The 22,165-nt window shown below is 37.5% G+C and overlaps 1 protein-coding gene across 5 annotated transcripts in view; it reads left to right on the top strand.

The window, feature by feature from the left end:
* Positions 1–1,649: 1,649 nt before the first annotated feature.
* Positions 1,650–22,165, top strand: part of CDH10 (cadherin 10) — a 261,240-nt gene continuing 240,724 nt past the window's right edge. For 2 of the 5 annotated variants that reach the window (XM_019521494.1, XM_019521478.1), the window contains exon 1: positions 1,664–2,036. The gene's annotated coding sequence lies outside the window, so the exon portion shown is untranslated. Of the gene's footprint in view, positions 2,037–22,165 lie in introns of all 5 variants that reach the window. The other 3 variants (XM_019521487.1, XM_019521463.1, XM_019521470.1) reach the window with 2 other exon arrangements.

Here is a 22,165-nt window from a genome sequence, read left to right as displayed (position 1 = left end):
AAAAACGAGTAATGGAGAAGGAAGTTGTAGAAAACCAAGAAGAGAAGAAAGAATGGCTATCATTATTTGTTACACTGATACAGCTATAGGAAAGAAGGAAGAAAAGCAAACACAAAGAAAATTGTTGTTTATAAATATTATTGCATTAATGTATTTTACTGACAAAGCATGTGTAACTGAGTACATTCTAGTTCATTTAGCTTACTTGTGTTTTCTAGATAGAATTAAAAATCTGTTGAGACAGAAAATTTTAGTCACAGAGCAACCTGCTATATCCTAGGAAAAAGAGATTTTCTTTTGTTGCATTGTTCCATTGTTTGTCAGTTAATATGTTCAGATGTTAATATAACAGAGGGGGGTTAAATCTTGCCTACTCTACTTTAGCTCTCATACAGCGTTGTGTTTCAGTCTCTTTCTCTCTTCTCTCCCTCTCTTACACACACACATACACACACTAGCAGCATCTATGTCTAATGGAATGAACAGATCTTTCTTCATGACCACTTCTTCTTATACAGATCATCAGCACACCTTTGGGTGATCATGTTACATTTCTCTGGCAACTGCAGCAGTACAAAAAGTAACATATTTCTAAGCAGCGACAGAGCTGGGAAAAGGAAAGAGAGCTAGTGCAATGTAGGTACCTGCTCTGCATGGACCACTACTAGCTGCTCTGCAGACCAGTTATGGTCACGGATCCAGGTGATGGGACTTCTGTTCTTTCATCTGAGAAGACAGCTTTGGTCTGTTAGGAAGTCTTATTTGAATTATCTGCCTTACTTTCACACATTTCTTTTCTACAGTCCAAATGTAATACTTCTCCATTTCTGTTTTTTTCAGCTCTTTTTTACAACCAGAAAAGGTCCTTTGTGACACTGTTTGGATGGAGCAATACTGACATCCATTGGCTTAATCTTGGGTGGATATTTGCCATTGCTTTCCTAATAAATGTGCACACAATCCTCTACTATATCACACTGAAAGAACTGGTCTTAATATAATCCAAGGAGGATTGTACTGAGTCCAATTTGTTGTATTAGGAAGCATCAACTGGTCCAGATTAACTCTGTGAAAAGGATTACATCTTTAAAATGAGAAACTACAATGCACTGATTGATATAACGATATAACAAAATACAGGACAGGCAAATGTCAACCTGAGGGGAAAAATAAGGTTGGGGGAATAAGTAATTATTTCTACCCCATAATTCTGGATGACCTCTGGAAATATATCAGGACCCTATGTGATGCGAACTTGCTCTGTTTTGTATACTCTATAACACTGATGAAGGAGGATTTTTTTTTTTAATCTAATGGAAAAGGCAGTTCAGTGAAAACAATCATAACCCTCTCTGGTTGCATTTCAGTTCTTTGTGGTTGTAATTTAACTTGGCACCCTATTTTGGTGGGGGGGAGGGGTAGCTTGGCATAATCGTGCTACAGGCTCAGGACTGATACAGGGAAAAGTAAATATATCTAATTAAAAAAATGATTACAAGAAGTAGTCGGGTCTTTACTGTTCATTATCCCCACAGACCAATGAGATTAGCTGATTACCTTGGACTTCAAACACAGAGAGCCATTCTATCACAAAGGGGAGGGGGGACAGGCTTTAACAAAAAAAGCCCTCCTTTCACTGTACCCTCCCACTGCATTCACTTGCAAATCGCTGTGTGCTTGGAAAAGCCTGAGCTTCCCCAGTCTCTAACCTTCCCATGGTAAGTGCTGCAGCTCTATCAGCAGAACCTCTCTCTCTCTCTCTCTCTCTCTCCCTCTCTTCCTGTGAGGGAGTATTTTTTTTTTAATCAGGAGCTCTGAATGAAAGCAAGTCAGAGAGAGAGCTCCCCCCTTAGCTTTGGTTCCCTGCTGTCCAGAGTTAAGTGATGCTGGGAGAAAAAATCTGAGTTAGATCCAAGTAGGATCAGTCTTAGAAAATAACAGCAGAAAACACACACACAAAAGGAGAAGATCATAGCAAATACTTCAGTTTTGCTTGGATTGGACACTACTTCTTGTACTCAGAAGCAGAATAAAAGGTAGGAGTCTTTCTTCTTTGCATTTCCTTAGGTGGTTTTATTTGCTGGGAGTATTAACAGCAATGCTTTTAATGAACACATAGAATTATTGTAATGTATGCAACTTTTATATGTTTAATCTTTGAGACAAAGATTTGCTTTAGCAAATATGGTTAATAAAGGGAAAGAGGTGAACGTGTGTATTCTCTCCTCAAAGTAAATTTCATTTCTACCTTTGCCAGACTGAAGAACTATGCCTTTTGCAAAGCCTTTTTTTTTTCCCAATAAGAAGCTAGTTACAAGCAACACAGCCTCTATTAATATTCAGTTATTGTAAATTCAGTGAGGGGTGGGGGAGGTTACTACTTGGACTGAAAAAGCTTAATGTTTCACAATGTAACTGTCACGAGCGTGGCATGCAGCATATACATACATGCCCACACTCACTCCACTCCTGTTTGTAAGTCTGTGACACCTTTCTTTAATGTTAGACTATCATGTTTGGCTTTTCCTCTGAATAACATTTCAGTATAATTACGCACACTTAAAGCAAATACTTCTTCAGGAAACAGGTCTCTGGAGATGGACAGGAGGATGAATACAGGCAATACTTCATATACATATGTAAATGTATAGCTATCTGTGAATGCAGGGAAGAAAAAGATGCACACTTTCCCCTTAAAAATACATTTCCCATTTTAGAAAGAAGATTAAAAAAGAGAAAAGGAGAGAGAGAAGAAAGAAAATAGTTAGTCAGCAGTTGTGTGAGCTTGTATTGTCACTGCTGCAATAAAATCCATATTTTATGTGGTGTTAAATTAATGCAGCACAGTTCAAGTCCAAATCCACATTCCCAACAAGTAATTGTTGATGGCACTGTCAGCTGCACTTGAAATTTGCAATAGGCTAATACTGTACAAGACACTTGCAGTCTGAAAAACCTAGCAGTTCTTTAGCCAAGGAGAATGCATCTGCACGTGCAATCAGTGACAAACAGCTACTAGCATTTTAAAACTGACCTATCATCTTTGTTGCTTCCACACAAATGGAGCTGTTTCCTACAATCTTCATCTTTCATTCCAGTAAAAGCCTCTCTATTATCCAAAACTGCACTTCCTATGCTTTTAAGATGTTTGGAGTTACATTATTTTCTTTCTGTTTATGTGCTGTCTGAAGATGCAGCACTGCAAAGAACAATGTCTTTTTTTAATGGTGTCAATTTTTTATTATTATTATTTGTTTATTTACATGTTCATATTGCTAGCTTTTGCTTGGGAAATATTTCTGACCCCCTCAGTCCCTTGTGAAATATATCACTTACCAGGACTGTTTTTCATCTAGTTCTAGTATTTTTTGAGGATTTCAAATTACTGAAAGTTTTATGCTAATCATATATCCTTTGAATATACTGTAAGTGTTTGATATTTTAAAGAAAGATGAAAGAGTAAGTCTGGAATGAAAGAATAGGAGAAGGAAGTGGAAAAGATAAGCAATTTTTTTTCCTGTCTAGAAAAAGCAGGTTCATAGAGTCAATGTAGCTTGCTCAGGGAGATAAATACTTTTTGGATCATAAGCTGGTAATCTTGTATGTGCCTTGGGAATTCCTCAAAAATCAAACTCACTCTGGTAAATAATAATGTAACTGAAAAACTCATTTGTGCAGCAGGTTTCTGTTATAATTTATTCCCACTTCGCATCATTTCCTCTGGATGTGTGTGTCAAAATGAGTTTGAACATTGAAAAATATGTACAACATTCTGTTTGAGAGAAGGGTAGTGATCAAATAAGTCTTAAGACTTTGTACTCATTTTTTTGTTTGAAATACTGTCTCTGATTAATTGTGGGTGTATGGGACTATAGCTTTTAATGGTTGCATTAGTCACCTTAGGTTTGTAATACTGATTTTGTAGGTACACCTGGCACAGAAAAGTATTTAGACATATATTTGTGTGGTTATTTATATTTTATATGTAGGTGCTTATTGGTTGCTTACTGCAATGGTGAGTGGTATTGTGGATTTTGCTTTGGGGTGGAGGGGTGTGTGTGTATGTGCAGTGATACATGCATACATGATATACATGATACACATATATATATCACTTTTAAAATACAAATTGAAGAAAATAACAACTATTTCTACTAGATATAATATTTAGATTTTACTTATGGTCCACAGATGAGCTTAGCTTTAAACAAGGCACAATTAGTGTCTTACTGTCACTCCCACCCATTAAATAATAATTATTTTAAAAATCTTGGAACATGACAGAATGCAAAACTCAGCTTAAGCTGAAACAAGAAATATATTGTTTGAACTTTCTTGTTACATAACTCAATGAAATGATACAAAAGGTTAATTTGAAAATGATACCTACCTTATTGTCAGACAGTGATTTCCTGATTTTTCCATGATTTTCTAAGGAAACAAATGACTGAGATGGAGTGTTTCTCCTCTAGGTGATTTCTATGCAGATGACTTATTTTATACATCAATTAAATAGATTTGCAGCCAGGTGGCAGGTGATATAAGCTATTCTCTAATTTCATACCTTATCATGCCACTAGGTTGCAGCATAAGTGCACAGGGTCAAGTTAAAACTGAAATATTGCTGAACTGACAACAAAAATGGGGGAACTAACTTTATACTTAATGGTCATTTTTAAAATTTATTCATTATTGTCCACTGAAGTAATGAGTGCTTAGGTTTCCTCATTACACTTTGCCATATATCTGTGTTCTTACTTCTGAATAACATGCTATCTCCTCACCCTGATTTGACATGAAAGTCAAAAGTGGAAGAGGAGATAGAAAAATTAGACAGATACAAAGCCTTGGAAATAAACAGGAAGATGAAAGACATTTTGGGGTGCTTTATCACTGTAGCTGCACAACATAAAATAAATTTACTCTGTATTATTAATAATGGTAACTAGTAGAAGCAAAAAGATGTTAATTAACATTTCATTTGTAATAAAGGATAAACATCTAGATTGAAAGTGAGTCAAGAGCAAAGGAGCTATGGTTCATTTTTAGTCCCAGGCTGCTTAGGTGGGCAGCATGACAGATGACTTTATTGTTTGTATTGTGAACACTCATGCAGTGGCAAAATTGATTAAGCATCTTTAAACTTCATTGCATTTTGTATGATTGTGTATACAAAAAGTAAAAATCAAGGCTCTTAGTGGTACAGTGAGGACTTCTTCAACTGTGTGTAAAAAATATCTTAAGCAAAAATTCAGTTCACCTCCTACCTTCAAATCTACCAGTAAGAAGTACTGCCCTTTGACTAGGCAAGATACCCTGTCATAAGATAATTAAGTTGTCTCTATTATTTCCACATAAACAGATTGTTTAATATAATTGAAAAATATGCAAAACAAAACAAAGCCCTGATTTCATACTTTGGATGAAAAATTCTAGGATATCCTTCTTCCTACACTAACCTTAGATCAGGTGTTTTCCAAATTTTGCTTGAAGCCCTGTAATAGTTGCCTTGTTGTTTTTGTTTGCTTTTTTCTCTCTCCCTGGGTTGGTGGTCTTCTCACCTTTAAATCCTTTTCATCATGACTTTCTTCCACTCAGTGAGTGAAGGGTTGACCCAACTCAACCAGCTCTGCTTCTGTTTCTTAAAGCCATAACAGCAGAGCAACAGAAAGTAACCCTTTCCTTAGGAGCTAAGTTGTTGTGTCCAACTGGCCCAAAAGAAAATAAGATATACTCAAGATCTGGTTTTCACCATGCTTTGTGTTTGGTGGCAGGCCAGAATATTGTCTTAATCAGAGGACCACTGTGCTCATTAATTCTGTTTATTATCTTCTCCATCTAAGTCTTAATATGCAGATGATTTGCTGATTATACACCAGCCAGCACTTTATATGCATTTTTCCACCAGCAGATCCACCTTGATGATCTAACATCAACACTGGGTTTGCTATAAAAGGAAAGGGGGTTGAAGAAGAAAAGAAGTTGTGCATCTTCTGGGATTGTGTTACAATAAATAGGATACTATATTTTCTTTATCTCCTTCACATTTGAAATCCATTCCTTCTCTCTTTGGAATCTCTCATTATTGCTTCTTGCCTCCATAAATGTACGTGAAATAGATGTCTGTGTCATTCTGTTGATAAGGAGGAAGAGTGTGTGCAAGAGGCATAAGCACTAGAAGTATCTGTGAGATGTTTCCTAGCTTCCACTATCATAGGCCTTCTGATCTGGAACATGCTACAGTACTCAAGCCTGCTAGTTGGCAGTTGGTAATGCTATTTTTGTACCAACAGGCTGGATCAGGGGAATAAAAAACCTTAGAAAGTTAACTAGATATACTCTAAGGCAACATGGCAGGTGTCTTTTTTAATATTGTCCCCAAATGTTCATCAATTTTAAAAAATTCATTTCTTCACACAATGGTGTTCTTGTTTTAACTTATTTTTATGGCACTTCTTAAACATAAGTAAAAAACCAACTTTAAACCATGTTAATATGTATATAGTTTAAAAAATGTAACCACTCAAAGAATATGTAGATAGAAATGAAATACCCAGACATAACGTGATTTCTGCTGGTGCTCAAAAGCCAAAGCTGTTCTCTTCTGTGTTTTATGACAACTGCAGAAGTCCTTGTCTAAAATATTTCCCCATGTGCAGTTTTATATTACATTATATGTAATTATGCTTTTTGTAAATCTTATGATTTTATCACTGGTATTTCATCATCTGCCACATTACAGATTGGATTTATTGCATTATCCCATCTCAGTGCTTTGCATTACAGCATAAAGAACATGACATACCTTCATTTAGCCTGATAAAATCATGCCATTTTAAATGAATGCAATCCTTTTGAACTCTGCAGATGTTCTATCACATAGGCTTTTAAGAAATAAAGGGTAGGTATCAATGTAATTTACCACACTTATGCGCAAAGAGGTTGAAATACAGCATTTAATAACACTGAGGGTTCTCCCCCCCAAAAATTAACATAATGTAAATTAAGTAGAAATGAGTTGTTATCATGGCCTCATGTCAGGCTGAGTATTAGCAAGTTATCTGAAATCCATGTTTATTTAACAGAATGAGCTGATTATTTGAATAGTTATGACACAATTATAATATTAAACATAACTAAAATAAAGCATGTGCCTGTGTCTAAGACTCTGATTCATTTGAATAATGTATTCTTTCATTGGTTGCTATAACTAACTGGTTGACTCCTTAAAGACAGAACAAACATAAGACTTGTTTTTATTCCCTTTGAAATCAAAGGAATCCTGTATGCAAAAATGTTCAAGTTTTGTTCGCAAGTATTTGGAATGGTAAAATCCTGTCTTCGATACATGGTAAGGGAAACACAGGGCCAAATTCTTATTTTTTTTATCGGTTAAGAATTCTGTGGAAATGGAGTACTAATTGAAGATATTCAACGCAGAGTTGGTCGTAAAGTTTAAGTTTCATATAGAATGGCCAATTATAGATATAGCCACTGAATCTTATAAGAAATCATTTCAGCTTTATTTATTCTGCTACTAAATAATCATCATTAAATACTCAAGGACCTATCAGCTTCACCACGAAGGCAACTGTGCCAGTTTACTGTCAATATCTCACAAAGTCTTAAAACTCCATCACGTTGAGGAAAAGGCATCACAAGCACTTTAGGAAATTAGTAAGGTAGAAAGTGCAGACTTTCTACTGCTAGAGTCAAGGATAAAAATCTTGTGAACTTTAAAGGTTGCATGATTCTGAACAAAGTGAGTTGCAACCTGAATAGAAGATATTAAATATCTGATAGTCTAAAATTATATCTAGCATTGGAAATATTACAAGTGCAATGAAAACAATATTTCTAAACTTTACCTTCACCACAACCTCTGTGGTTTTTAGGCAAGATGTAATGTACTAGAGGACGTGGCAATTTTTTTTTAATTACTAGTAGCATTTTTTTTAATTGTTCAAAATTATTAGAATGATCTGTGTGGTCTTGTATGAAAACCCTTTTTTTCCTGAGGACTTACATATACCAATCGCAAGACATACTTACCAGGTGTTAGAAGTCAATTTCAACTGAGATCCATAATGTTTTATTTCTTTACACAAATCTGAACTCCCTAGTTAATAGCCCCAATTGCTGGTCATTTTTAAATACTTTTTTTTATGAACCAGAGAAATTTGAAATGGAAAACTCACTCACCCTTTCATTTCAAATTCCCCAGTCTATCTCCCTTTCAATGCAGATTATTTTAAAATATGTTTGGGCCAGAGACCCAGGTCTAATTAAAACCTACTGAAATAGTTGGAAAGATTCATAGTGATTTCTGTGCATTTTGGTTAAGCCCTGTAGGTACTAGACTTGACTTCCCCGCTTTGTCAAGTGATGCCTCTGCATCCGTGTATTCCAGAATGTCAAAATGCAATTTTTATTGCTGTATGACAGCTTCCAAAGTTTTCCCTCCCACTGAATATTAGTATGTTTGATTATTTTCTTTCAGATATAATCACTTGCATTTTTCTCAAGTTGAAACTTATTTTTGGCACTTTTCAATATTTGGTTTCATATAAAAATCTCCCAGGGTAAATTTATTTGGTTCAGAGATGTACAGTTTTTCACCATTCTGTTGAAAAATTCTGGTAATAATATTGGACGTAGGCCCATAAACAATATGCACATCTTCTGGAACTCCTCATTACTAGTGGAGAGATATAATTTTTTGCCTGAATTTTCCAGTAGATAATTTGTGCCTCTTTGTGCTCTGGCTCATGACAAAGGTCAGATTCAGTAACGGAATGGCAGCATATATTAGTAGGATGATCCTGCAAGCTATGAGATCTAAAGAATTTAAATAAAACTCAGTTGCAAAAATCTGAGTTTGGGCAAAAACTGCATATTTCATTTACACAAAATCTGAACCCTCCATGCATTTAAATCTTTAAAATTGGAGAAGTTAATGGAATATTGTCCACCCTATATCAAGATATGTTGGAGGAAGCCTAACCACAGCATTTCTGGCCATTGAGAGAAGAGCATAAAATAATGGGTAAATAAGTCATATCACAATTTATAAAATATTTTTAAACTGCTCTTTCTGTCTTTAAAAAATAAAAAGTAGTACATGTTAACCATACAAACTATAGGTCAAATGTGGAATTCTCACTAGGAATATGCACTAGTAGTAAGTTCATTTGATATAGGACTGAACCCTCCATGGTACCAGAGGCTACCACGATATCAAGAAAGCATAAGCAGTTTTGGGGTCTGTAGTGAAAATAATTGAAAACCCTTCTCAAAGGTTGGTAAACTGAGCTCATAAATATTGTATACAGCCACTGTTCCTCTGTAAAAAGAAGGATTTTGCAGACTTTTTTCCCTTTCCTTCTACCTCCTGCATGCTGAATTGAGAATGCAGTCACTTAAATTTCCAGAGCACCTATGTACAAACCTAACTAGGCGTAGATTGATCTAAGTGCAGGTTGTTACAGATGTCTGGGGCAGTTAGACTGGGCAAAAAATGACCAACCCAGTGTAACTTGGTTCATCTGAGGAGGTGAACTAATTTAGGTTGGGAATGGGTTAACCTGGCTTAATTAACATCTAAGCGTATCCTCGGGGCTGGGAAAGCCCATCCACTTGCCCCAGCACTAGGGCTGCACTTTTTCTAAAACCTCTCCCCGCTCCTCCCTCACTGGGCTATCTTTAACCCTCTGTTCCACCTCACCCCAGGACATTCAACCCCTACCACAGACCCACCAATGCCCCCACAGACCCACCAGCCCCCCTGCTCACCAACCTCTCTCAACCTACCAGCCCCCTGATCCCATCTGTCCCTCTCCCTACCCCAGCTTATTTTGATTGGGTTCCCAATGTGGCTCCCATCACTAGCAAACATCTGTACAAGCATGATCTATGATCACATGGCTTAAAATAACCCCAGGCCTTGCAAACCTGTATCTACCTCAAACATGCTTGTCATTATCTGTTGAAAACACCACTGGCTTTAAAGTGCATTCTAAGAAATTACTTTGTGACAGCTGGCCCCTTCCTGCAACTCATGCCATATATTGCACTTAGGACATGCATCTGTGATCACTTTCTCTCCTCTACATATTCACAATGAATGTTTTAACTCTTTTTTATGCCAATACCTGGGCTTTCATTTAAAAATAAGGATGCTATGTAATTCCTTTAAACATCAATTCATGACTGTCTTCCTGCAATCAGAGTTTTTAATCTCTATATAGAAGTGGCCTTCATTTCAACAATGAACTTGGAAGTAATAGGTATTCATGAAAGAGTTAGGATCTGAAATTTATCACCAAGGTCCATCTTTTCCCATTTTACTCTCTGAAAAGAACACTATTGGTTAAATAGAGCCCATTGGTCTGTTTCAGCTGCCATCTCTTCTCAGCAAATCACTTAAACATACTTAAGTCACGCTGATTTAAGTGCAAGCACATATTTGAGTGATTCGTTGACTGGTGAGGTAAATGAATGATTTAAGACAGTAGGATTTCACTCTTGAATTGCCTTTTTTAATTAATGGTAATTTTTATAGGAAATAACTGAAATACACAAAGGAGATATACAAAACATGCAAAGGTAGGAGAGATTACAGAACTCAAAATAAACAAAGAACAATAGCACTAAGAATAAAAATGGCAGGGCATTAGGAAAGCTTACTATATATATTTTTTTATTCCTGTGATATATTTTAATGACATAAGTAAATAAGCTCTTTGTCTTAAACATTGGAGCATATCTTCCTACATTCTTCACATTATTCTTTCACCCTATCTGTATATGAGTCTTCTAAATTCAATACTATGTGGTTTTTTATTTTCCCTTTGTGTAATTATAAAGTATTTTGCACAAGTAATCACTAAGCCATAAAAAAGATGACAAGTTGTATGCATTATTAAGTCCCAGATCCTGCAAAAAAGAAGCATATGGGCTCTGTAGTCTATCCCAGGGGTGCTCAACCCCTGGCCCACAGGCAAGTTCCAGTCCCTGGCATCATTTCATCTGTGGTCCTTTGTGCCTGATCTATCATGCAGAACATTGGGGGCTCCAATTCCAGCATGCCAGGCTGAGGGGGAGAAGGGTACGCAAGGCTCCCAAAGCCCAATCCCTGCATTGGGGTTGAGTAGGAGCAGCATGAAGCCCAAGCCCCAAATGCTATGCATGGGGCCAGGCAGGGGGTGGTGTGGAGTAAGATCCCTGCACATGGGCCTAGGTGGGGACATCATAGGGCTCCTGGAGCCTGATTCTTGCATACAGGGATGGAAGGAGGTAGTGTGAGGTCCCTGGAGCCTTGTGCTGTCATGCAGGGTCTGATTTGGCCTACAGACTGGCCCTCCTCCCCTCATGTGGCCTGCAGTGCTAAAAGGTAGAGCACCTCTGGTCTGTCATGATTCTCTTACCAGTATTGGGCCATAAACCATAAATAATCATCAGTGTATCTACAGTGGTGACTTCTAGGTCACATTTTTAGTGGCTACATTTATTTGGTTATATTCTACTCAGTCATCAATTTGTTTTATTTTAAATATTCAGGTTTAGCCTGAACTTCATAAAGTATCTTGAATACACAAAAGATCAGCAACAACATTGCTTTCAAGACATGAAACTATTTAGTTATTACTATAATATTAAGTTATGGACATCCCTGGCATGTCAGAAAAGCTATTCCTCACTTGACTTCACACTCCAGAGCATTTTATTAAATCTTTATGAATAAGAACTTACAGGATGAAATGTGTTATGAACCACATACCCTCTCCTGGAGGGTAGCCTCCATGTGTGAATGTCAAATGAAGGTAGGACCTTTCCTTTTCTTTTTTTTTTTTGGTGATGTCTTTTATGGGACCAACTGCATGGTGGAATTAAGTAGAACAAGTTTTCTAATGCCTTGCATTCTTCCTCAGGTCTGGGTAAGCAGGGAAAGTACAATTGCATCTCTCCTAACACTAACAAACACAGGCAGATGTGTTTCCCAGTGGAAAAGTAAATACTTTAATGGACACTGTACTTTATCTGTTTATTGTGTACACTTTAACTTTTAGAACCTGTCCACCTTAGGTTGGCAAAGATGAGACTGTATCATGATTTCAGTGACTTACTAATTGGATGAAATCAAATAGTTGGTAGGAAATTATTACTTCATTTTGTATTTAGTGTTGTGAGATGCTCTCCACTAATGGTATTTTAATTTTGTTTATGATTGACAGAAAGTTATTTTGTGATGAAAACTAGTGTCGGGGTTAAATTTATATAAATTTAATGAGAGTGAAGGCTCAAGATTTTCTTTCCATTATTGTGTTAGCCAACTGAACCTGTTTTGTGAAGCATGTGAGCTATTTGTGCATACATTGTAATAGTGGTCTTTTATCCAGAGTTTTAGTGAGGTCCGAATAATGGGAATTAGAAAAAAAGTATGATGAACTGAGGCACAGCACACTACAAAAATAATCATCTTGAAGTTTGAGGTATTGAATCATACTGCAGTATAAATGTTCAGAAAAAATTAGACAATTATATTGTGTATTATGTGGATCACTGTTATAGTTATCTTACATTGGACACCTCTGAGCATATAGCTGACAGAGAGAGGATCTTATTTTCTGAAATACAAGTTATTTTTTAATATTTCAATTTGTTACACTTAGGGATTTAAATATTGTTTTTCTTAGATTTGTGAGTTAAATAGCACTATTCAAATCATGTCCCCTAATATGTGGGAGGGAAGATTTTATTTTTTTGGTGATATCTTTTTATTGGACCAAATGTATAGTTGTGAAAGCTTTTAAACATGGTTTTAGGTAATGAGTGCTCTTCCTCAGGTCTCCAGGTCTCAGAGAGAAACAGACACAGCATAAGCTAAATAAGAGATAGAAAAATGCCTCACATATCACTTTGTATGTAAATGCAAACAAGTCTCCTTAAAGGAAGGTTGTAAAGTAGGAAAAAGAAGGTGTTATCAGGGATAGCTTCAGAATGAAAGAAGTGCAGTAGAATACATAAAATAATTGTGGGGAAGAGCAAGACTACTCAAGAGGGAAAAGGTTTTTATTACCTGTGGAATGTAGAAATAATCTCTATCTGTTATTTAGCTCAAGCTGTATCTGCTTCTTTTCCAGACCAGAGGATTGGTACTTTGTACCTGTCAACTTGTCTAACATCTCCCCCAACTATGCAGTTGGTTCAGTAAAAGATATCACCACACACACACAGACATTCTTGCATCTCATATATTTCCTGGACCATTTTTCAGTCATTCTTTCTGTCTCAGAAGTCACCATGTTAGCTGATGTTAGCCACAAATGGTACAGTTCGGTTCTGTTATTGGTAACATACACAAATTACCTTTATTCTACAAGTCTACAATGACCAGCAATTGGGTAATTTTTCAGTGTCAGCAACACAGTGCAAAAAATCCTAGGTGCATAATATGAATCAGGAGATGTAACATTCCTTGCAACTGCAATTTGATTATTACTTGTGCCACAGACAGATGAATGTGTATTTGTAATGCTTTAGTTAAGATTTTTTAAACTATTATACATAAGAATACATTTCTGTTGGTTTTAATTTATAGATATTCTATAAATAATTTACTTCTGCAAAATATTGTTTTAATTAGCATTCAAATATAATAGCTTATAACTGGATCAGTTAGTGTTCACAGTTGACATGGAAAACAATGTCATAATGGTAGTGATAATTGCAAGGTTAAAAAAGGCATTAAAGTCCTATGTTGAAGATCATTTGAATGCCGTAGGAGTTGTACCATTGATTCAAATAGCTCTATCATCAAGCAGAAACCCCTCAAAGCTAAAGCATTAGTACCTTAAAATTTAAAAGGTAAATTGATCAATAGTTGAAATTTCTCCTTTTAGTGCAGTTAAGTAGTGTACTATCAGAAATGTTGCCAGTGAAACAAAAGACTGTGCTGATTTAAAATCGCATTTCATATTTCAATCATCCTTTTTCTTATTAAAGAATATACATATAATCACTTCAAGAATTTTTAGATGAATGCCAAGATTTAGATTAGTTGTTTTTTTTTAAATTTGAGGTGTGTAGACTATACTTCTATTTTGAACAGTTATATATCAAATAAATCAAATGTAATGTAGAGAATAATATGATTAAAGAACTGGCAGAGTAATTATAGCACAATATTTTACCTTTCTTTGCAACTCTAGAAAATCCTGGTGCAATTTTATATGACATAATCTTATAATTATATTCTTGCCTTTAACAACATTCTGGATTAATCATATTTTGTTGTGAAAATTAGGAAATATGTAAATGTGAAGGTGTTATTGAGAGATGTTATAAGGTAGGAATATATTTCCACCTTTGACTCCTACTTTATAACACACATCTTTGTAAACACTTTACTGAATATGAAATGGCTATTGAATCTCTCTTGAAATGTTAATATAGAAAAAGTGGCATAGACTCAGTTATATTCAATCATCAACAAAAATGCATAGTTTAGAAAGTTTTGGGCTAAATATTTTCTTTTTTCAGCATGGATATGATTACTTCAGAGGCCAGTGTATTTGTTTTGTTTACTGTTGTATATCTCTGTGTGTTCTTGTCCCATGTCTTAAAATAGCTCATATTTAATTGCAAATAATTTTCACTTCCTGTACAATTTTAGGAAATTTAAATATTAGGAGAAAAAAAACCCTGCATATTAAATCAATCCAAATTAGGTCTCAGCCCTTCAGGAGCTTGTCAAAGCAGTTGGGATTATGTTAATAACTTACCGACCCATTGGAAAGTGAATTGTTGTTGATTTCTTTTTCTGGTGCAATTTCCAACAAAGTTTCTTGTGTTACTCTTATAAAAAAAAAAAACAAGAACAAAAACCTCTTAATATTAAGATTATTAGCCCTTTAGTGCCATCTTGTGGTGAGATGATAGTTGTGAAAACAGAGATGGTATTCTGTGCTTCTCATAAGTCTCTTTGCCTTATTGAAACAATCTCAGTTTTAGTAATGTAGGAATATGTATGCATTTACTAGTAGCTATAATATGAGAAAATGACTCATGTATAAAATAGCTACTTTCTTTCTTCTTTGACATTTCCACAGACATTATTATAAATTTTGTTTTTAAGAGAAATCTTACTAAATTGACTGTACTAATTACCAAATAGAAATATAATTTTACTCTACAGCTGCATCAGATCTCTATAGAATACTTAAATATATAGCTAGCTCAAGGCAGACCTCATGTTATCATCCCCTAGCATGCAGCACAAAGCAGAAGAGGGCCTATGCTAGTGTTCCTTTTGTTTTTGGAAAGTTTAAAGGAAAATATATGGCCTCTGAGTGAAATAAAGGATAGTGGCCCAGGCAGCCTTTGAAACTCATGTATTTCTCAGTCAGCTGTTTGGAAATACAGCTCAACAAATGGTTTTATTTTTATTCTGAACAGTGGGTTCAGACTCAATTAGTTGGCTGTAATGTATTGTGTATATGCGTATCCTGAGTTTATAATTTTATAAAGTCAAGGCTGGGTCATTAATGTATTACCTTCTCCACCACCAGCTGACTTCAATGAGACTTGTAGGCAGACAAAAACATTCAGAATCTGGTCCATGCACAATATTTTGAAGGGCACCATATACAATAGTTAATGTCATCCCCCTCCCACCCCTAAATTTATACTGGAAAGTTCTTAGATCAACAGTTCTCAACGTTTTTAGACTTGACACATCCCTCCATAAGTTTTGTGAATTGAGTGGCACCCCATTTCAAAAAATGATTTATCTAGTATAGTGCTTACCTGTTGTTGAGGAGGGCCCAGAAAGAAGAGGAGCAACTGACAGTAAGAGCCTTGTTACGCATTAATTTTAGGTGGCTCTTGGAGTTCTTAACCGCTGGATTATCCATACGTTAACACCTGAAACTTGTTTTAAGCATACGTTAGGTAGCTTAAAGTTACACCATTCCAGGACAGGTTTATCTTTCATCTGTGTTACCCAGCTTCTGTTCCATTAATGTGTGGCTACTCTCCACAAGTGAGCCACTCAAGTTGCAGTCATCCAGCATCCCAATATCCCCTTCCCCATCCTTCTAGTTTATGTAAGCAAACCTTCCATCCCTTGAACTTTACTGCCTGAGAAGTAGTTCTGGCACCAAGCCAACTGCTCCTTCTATTTCTGCAGGTGTGACCTTCACACACCAATAGCTGCAACCCTATGCAAATAGCCTGCACAGTGTATGCCACCTAGCCAGGTAGCAGGGCATGGACAGGTCCAGGTCCAGGTCCAGGTCCAGGTCCAGGTCCAGGTCCAGGTCCAGGAGTGGGGTCTGGAGGAGGTAGGGAGGGGAAAGGTAGGGAGATAGATTAGACCTCCATGAACTGGGGATTCTTTCCTGGGGCTTGGGTTATAGATACCCCAAAAGTGCCTTCCTTCACTGCTCTTACTTCCCAGACACCTCGGAAGCATGGCAAGCACCACCCACACCCCAATCCCAAATCCTAATTTATTAAAACATAAGACCTTATTTAATTTACTTCTTCTTTATTCTTTTCTTTTATTTATTTTTACTTTGTATTTTATCCTTTAGTGGCTGACTTATTTCATTTCACAACTCTTTTCTGACTCCCATTTTCTTTCCACTTCCCATTTCATTACCCACCTGCATCCCATTAATTGTCCACCTTCCAGCTTCATGTTTCTACACCCCACGACTCATTTCTCACATAGTCCCACCTAGAGTAGGGATAGAAGTCTGTCCTGGCTCACCAGCCACATAGTGGCAACCTAGCTCACTAGCCCTGTAGCTCCTAGTCCAGCCCCTGCTCTCCAGCCCTCTAGTGGCAATTCACAGCTGTGCAGGTGGGAGACAGTCAGAGAAGATTTTTAGTCTTATGGTGTATCAGCTCCAAACTTGAACTAGCATTAACACTGATCAGCATTTGAGTAGCTCAAAGTACAATATGTAATAAGGCCCTAAGAGCCTGCACTGCAGTGAGTTGCAGGGATGGAGGAAATAGCAGCTGGAAAGAAAGAATCTGCACTTATCTCCACACTGGAGTTTGCATTTATCTCATTTATCTCCTCTCTCCTGCTGGCACCCTTCAAGAACTGTCACACAATCCCAGGATGCTGGAGCACCCTAGTTGAGAACCACTGTGCTAGAAATAAAATATTACTCTCAGTCTATAGCAGGCAGGTGGTCAAGAGGGTTGGGAGGAAAGGGCAGGCCACCACATCTGCTAAATCCAATAATATCAATTATCTAAAGAAAAGAGTTCATGCTTTAGGTAAAATATTTCTAGATATAATGTGCACCATGTTTTCCAGTGTATAAATGCATGTGTTATAAGAATAAAATAACGAGTGGGAAAAAAACCCCATGAAATAGACATTGAGACAACTTTTATAACAATTATTTCAATTATTGCCCATTATATTGCTTTAATTTTTAAAATGCGCCTTAGTTTCAGGTTGCTTTTTCAGAGCGGGGTGGGGAGGTGGAAGGAGAAACGAAACATCTTATAGACTGGAAAATGTGTATATTTCCTTTCCTTCCTTTCTTTTGGTTTATGTATCCCCCCATAACCATAATATTTGATCACCTAACAATATTTCATGGATTTATCAGGAACTACATGTGCATACATATGTATGTGAGTGTGGCCCTGGTCTAGGCAGGGAAGACCTAGGTGTGGCTCTTGTCTGGTTTATGGGTTTGCATGCTGAGTTCTGAACTCCAAAGGTTAGGAGTTAAAGGCTGGGTATGGGTACAGAGACTGAGCTGGTAAGTGAGTCCCAGGTGGGTATGAGGATTCCTTCCTATACACTCTATTCAGCACTGGTGAGGCTACATCTGGAGTACTGTGTTCAGTTTTGGGCCCCCACTACAGAAAGAATGTAGACAAATTGGAAAAAGTCCTGTGGAGGGCAACAAAAATGGTTAGGAGTCTGTGGCACATGACTTATGAGGAAAGACTGAGAGAACTGGGCTTATTTAGTCTAGAAAAGAGGAGGTGGAGAGGAGACTTTATAGCAGCCTTCAACTACCTGAAGGGGGTTTGAAAGAGAATGGACCTAGACTGTTTTCAGTGGTGGTAGATGAGAGAAAGAGAAACAATGGTCTCAAGTTGCAGCAAGGGAAGTTTAGGTTAGATAGTAGGAAGAATTTTCTCACTAGGAGGGTAGTAAAAACCTGGAACAGATTACCCAGAGAGTTTGTGTAAATGCCATCCTTGGAGGTTTTCAAAACCCTCCTAGACAAAAATTTATCTGGGATAATCTAGTTGAGGATGGTTCTGCTTTGAGCAGGTGGTTGGACTAGATGACCTCCTGAAGTGCCTTCCAACCCTAACTTTCTAAGATTCTATGATTGTATCCTTTTTTACAGACAGGAAGTGGAAAGCATGAAAAAATTAAGTGACTTTCCCAAGGCCACACAAAAAAACTACTGAAGGGCTAGAAAGCAAATATAGATGTCCTATCCCAGTCTAGTGTTTTAATCACAAAATAGGATTTTCATAAAAAAATAGTTATTCTATATGTTCTTCAGATTAATCAGAAAATATCCATAGCAGTAAATTCTTACAGATTTTCAGTGGAACCATTTTTTGAATTTTAATAGTTGAAAAGGAAGTTGTACTGAACATGTTTATCCTGCCATTAATTAATTTTTGAACAAATTTATGGCAGTATATGTGCTTATGAATGTAAGTACACAATATTGTTTGCATTGGGTATGTGCCTCAGCTGTGCAATTATTTGAAAGTACAGTTCTTTAAAAATATGCTACTCTGGTAGCATATGGGCAGAAAGGGTGCCTGTCGACATGCAGGATGCCAGCTCTGACACACTGTAATGACACTGTCAGAGAAGACTCAAATAATCGAGTTTAATTAGCAGCCTCAGTGTCTCATGTATTCAGTGTTCCCATGCTTCAAAATGGCAGTGCAGTCACTTTAACTAAAACTCATTAAACAAGCTTTTGTTAAAGCACCCCTATCACCATTTTAAAGCTCTGGACACTGAAAACATGAGGTGCCATAAGCACTTTAATTAGAGCAGCTCCCGAGAGCCGGTTTAATTAAAGTGCTCCTCCCCCACCTCTTTCCTCCCCTGGAGCACGTGTAAAAATTCCCAAAGCAACCATTCCTTACAGCGCTGTGACATTTATAGAAATGCCAGATACAGGAGCACAGTATTTTAATAAGTAGTCAACAGCTGCATACTGCACTGCCAAGGGAATATAAAAAAACAATACCTATCAGTCAGCCAGTTAAGGACTCTGTGGTTAGAGATACCTGAATTTTATGGGTGCTGTTGTGATTTCTGTGGTTTTAGTTAGTTCCTGGAGCAAAACAGTTTATTTACAATATGTTTCAGGAAGATAAGGATAAACAAATGTTAATGTGCAGAAGCTTGCTACTGAATGCAATATGATACAGCATCTTGGCATTTCAGCTTAAGTGTGTGATGATTTCTCAGTTTATAGTTTTCATTCCAGATACAGTTTTCACTTTATTTCACAAAGTTCTCTTGACAAATACTGTGCTTAGATTTTTTTCCTATATGTATATATGTGTGTGTGTGTGTATCTTCTAAGCTTTCTTATATATTTTATGTACAATATAAAAATGGTAGCTAGAGTCACTGATGCTGACATAAAATGTTAAAAATAACATCTCTCTGTGCTAGTGCATCTCATCCTGCTAGAAGGGGTGGATACGTTTAAACAAACGTAGGTTTATGACATGCTTTTGTTTTTAAAATTGCCCAGTTTTGGGCCATAGCATGTATAACTTTTTGTATAAAAGTCCGAACTACTAGTCATTCTGTATGCATCATATGGAACTACGAAACCGAAGCATATATTTAATGGTCACTTGCCAACGTGTATTTATTTGGTCTTCAGATCTGGCTGTGGGAGAAGGGTTTTAAAATATTCTCTTCAGAACCATATGGTCAGCATTTAGCTAGTCACCAGCCATGTCTATGGATCATGTCTAATTGTCTTCTGTCATTTCCAGAGACTTGGTATTAATTTTGTCTCTAAGGGTATGTCTACAATCACATAGCTTACTTTAAACTGTGATTCTACATTGGGAGTGGCATATGCAGATACTTGCTGATACCAGGAGCTTCATTGGAAACTCAGTGGGCGTGTCTACATGGGACATTTACTGTGCAGCTGATTAATTAACTATATGGTAAACATCTCAACGTTTGTTCCTATTAGTTTGGAGTAAACTAATTTACTGCACAGCAGGACAGTACTTGTATTTACAAGACTCCTCAGCAGTGCACATATATAAACTGGAGGGGCTAGCTGGGGTACAAGGGTCCTTCAATGCGAAGGCTACCTACTGCCTAGCCCTGTGCCGAATCACCTTGTGCCCCAGCCAACCCCTTCTCATCATATTTGTTGGCTACAAAGGACCAACTAACAGGATCATTATAAATTCAATTTTATTAGATGGGATATGAAGTTTTAATAAAATTATAAATGCAAATTCTGGAGGGTTATGATGGGTACTGGTCACACACACATGCACTCACTCATTCAAGTCCATGTAGTATAGTATGTAGTAGCTGCCATAGTGATTGTGAGAGCACTGGTGTTAGTATATCAACCTATCTGAAGCACTGTGGATCTGCTGCTGATGGTCAGCTTCCTCCAAAGTGGTGTATTCTCCAGAAGGGGGTCGCTTGCTTTTCTTCTGTCTCGGTAGGTTGGGTGCTGAAAGAGAGGGCGTCACTGAGGGTCACACTTCACTGCCTTTTATCCCTTTCTGGCAGACTTGTGTGATCCCCCACATCATTTCAGCTGCCTAATCCAGAGGTTGCTGTCCCACGTGGGTCTTGAGTAGTGCATGGCAGCTGTTAATCACAGTGGTCTTTGCCTGCTGTAATGTGCAGTTTCAGGAGTCAGTTTGTGATTTTGATTAATCTAACAATGGTATTGTTAAGGGTTGCAGGAACAGTCAATAGGGTGGGTGCTCAGTTCCAGGAATCAGTTCCTTGGCTTGATTAGCCTAAAATTGCTTGTAGAGTAGAGTTTTGTAATGGTGATTTCTTCTGGCTAGGCTATTGGCCATTAACAGGTTGTCATGGGAGACTTCAAGTACCTGGACATCTCATGGGAAGAGCATTCGGCCAAATTTGAATGGTCACAAAGCTTTGTTCCATGCGTGGGCAAGCTCTACCTGACTCAAGAAATCTATGGACCGACAAGAGGTAAAGTGCTGCTGGACCTGGTACTGGCCAAAGGGCATGATCTAGTCAGCGACCTAAGAGTTGAAGGAAAGCTGAGAGACAGTAACCGTGAGCTGATTACTTTTACTATCCATCGCAAAGCTGGCAAGTCAGTCAGCAATGCAGAAATCCTCAACTTTAGGAAAGCTGACTTTGATAAGCTTGTTGTCAAGGGAGGCTTGCTGTTGTGGGAGGGGATTCTAAGATGAGTGGTTGCTCCTTAAGGGAGTGATGCTGAAAACACAAGGGGTATCCATCCCATCTCAGAGGAAAGGTAGCAAAAGGGCACAGCAAGCCCCTTGGCACAACAGGGAACTCATGGACTTCTACATCTAAAAAGAGGGGTTTATGAAGTATGGAAGACAGGAATAACCACCAAGGAGAAGTATTCTACACTAGTCAGTACCTGTGGGGAGTGAACCAGGAAAACCAAGGCTGCAACCGAACTCCAAATGGCTACATGTATCAAGGACAATAAAAAGTCCCTTTTCAGATATGTGAGGAATTGGAAGAAAAGCAAGAGTAACAGTGAACTCCTGCTGAACCAAATGGGACAAATGACAACCAACATCCAGGAAAAAAACAACCTGCTTAATGGGTACTTTGTGTCAGTATTTCACCAGCCCTAAGGGACCGCCCTGCCTAACATGATGTGGGATGGCCATGGTGAGGGTGAATTTATACTCAGCGTTGGTGTAGACCTTGTAAAGAAACACCTTATTCATAGTTTCATAGTTTCATAGATTTAGGGTCGGAAGGGACCTAGTAGATCTTCTAGCCCGACCCCCCGCCAGGGCGGGAGAACAACAAAACCCCAAAACAAGAAACGGGACTCAAATGAGTCCAGCCAGGTAGGCATCCAGCCTCTTCTTAAAGACCCCCAGGGTAGGGGCCAGCACCACTTCCCTT

The sequence above is a fragment of the Gavialis gangeticus genome, unplaced genomic scaffold, assembly GCF_001723915.1.
Source record: "Gavialis gangeticus isolate Ggan-Ray unplaced genomic scaffold, GavGan_comp1, whole genome shotgun sequence".
NCBI classification, from domain to species: Eukaryota; Metazoa; Chordata; order Crocodylia; family Gavialidae; genus Gavialis; species Gavialis gangeticus.
This window is presented reverse-complemented; position numbering and strand designations above follow the sequence as displayed.